General features: G+C 49.9%; 1 pseudogene; it reads left to right on the top strand.

Annotated features, from left to right (window-relative positions):
* The first annotated feature begins 252 nt into the window (after nucleotides 1-252).
* On the top strand, nucleotides 253-970 carry Gm3635 (annotated as a pseudogene).
* Nucleotides 971-1,594: the final 624 nt, after the last annotated feature.

Below are 1,594 nucleotides of genomic sequence, written 5' to 3'. Positions count from 1 at the left end.
AGCTGCATATGTATCAAAAGATGGCCTAGTTGGCCATCACTGGAAAAAGAGGCCCATTGGACTTGCAAACTTTATATGCCCCAGTACAGGGGAACACCAGGGCCAAAAAGGGGGAGTGGGTGGGTAGAGGAGTGGGGGGGGTGGGTATGAGGGACTTTTGGGATAGCATTGGGAAATGTAAATGAGGAAAATACCTAATAAAAAAATATAAAAAAATAAATTAAAAAAAAATTTAAGAAAAGAAAAAAGAAAGTTGCTCGCGGATCCAGGAAAGAGAGCGGTCGTGTTCCGCGACCCTCCGGCCGCTCTCTGGATGCTTTCGCTGAAGAGGTGGGCGCTGCGCTGCATGACAGCTGGTGGCACAGTCAGGGGTCGCGGTCATAGACTGCTCCTGAGCCAAACTGGACGACACACCCTTTCAGAAGATGCGAGGGAGCCACTTGCGGCTCCTGCCTTACCTCATAGCTGCCAACCCTGTAAACTATGGCCGGCCCTGCAAACTTTCCTGTGTGGAAGCTTTCGCTGCTGCCTTCTGCATCGTAGGCTTTTCAGACCTTGCTGTCATTTTGGTTTGGAAGTTTAAATGGGGCAAGGGCTTCCTGGACCTGAACCGGGAGCTCCTGGATAAGTACGCAGCCTGCCGTGGCCCGGAGGAGGTGCTGCAGGCTGAACAGGGGTACTTGGCTAGCACCAAGGACACGCCTTTGACGTGGACTCAGGGCGGGAGTTTGCAAACCTCAACAGGCCTGTGGCCAGCACCCGGCAACCTGAGGACATGGATGACACTGATAGGTCTGAGGAGCACAGTGAAGATTCTGAGGAGGACAGTGATGAGTGTGAGGAACCAGGACCTGGTGCTAATGGAGGAGACAGCAACTACTCTGGAGCTGAAGAGACCCCAGAACAAGAGGCTCAAGCCAGAGACTCCACTGAAATTTGGAAAGGGATCAAGAAATGACAGAGAGACTGAAGGTCACAAACATTATTGAAGCTGGTGTGCATTATTCAGAAGTGGCAGTAGGACCTGGGGATGGACAGGCCTGCTGGTACAACCTTGTTTAGTGTCCTGCCTTAGTGCTCTCAATAAAACCAAGGAGGAGACACCCCCCCCCCAAAAAAAAAGAAAAGAAATAGAAATGGAAAGATAGAAGGCTTCTACCTGGTGGGAAGAAGGGGACAGAAGTAAAGGGAGAGGTGCTGGTGGGTGAATTGATCAAAGTACATTATTAGCCTATACATGTAGTGAGCAAACAACAATGGCAGTTGTTAGCAAGAGGGACAAAAGAGACTAAGCAACGTGATTCGCAGGACTGTGGGCTTAAGGGGTTACGGAGGGTGGACTATCGAATCCTTCCTTTGGCATCAGAGGTGGATCATTGCTGAGCGTGGAATGGTGGGGGTGGAGTAGAGTATCTGAGGAGGTGTGGGGGGAGGGGTAGCGAACAGAGCAGAAGAGGCCAGATATACACAGAGCTGGCACACAGCTCTTGGTCTCTGATAAGAACGGAGATGATTAGCTGGCATACTAACATATGTCACTTTGTAATGTTTATTTTAAAATCATGTATATTTGAGTGGGGGTATGTGTGTGTGT

Source organism: Mus musculus, chromosome 8, assembly GCF_000001635.26.
Source record: "Mus musculus strain C57BL/6J chromosome 8, GRCm38.p6 C57BL/6J".
NCBI classification, from domain to species: Eukaryota; Metazoa; Chordata; class Mammalia; order Rodentia; family Muridae; genus Mus; species Mus musculus.
The sequence above is the reverse complement of the archived record's forward strand: the minus strand, read 5'-3'. Positions and strand labels throughout refer to the sequence as shown.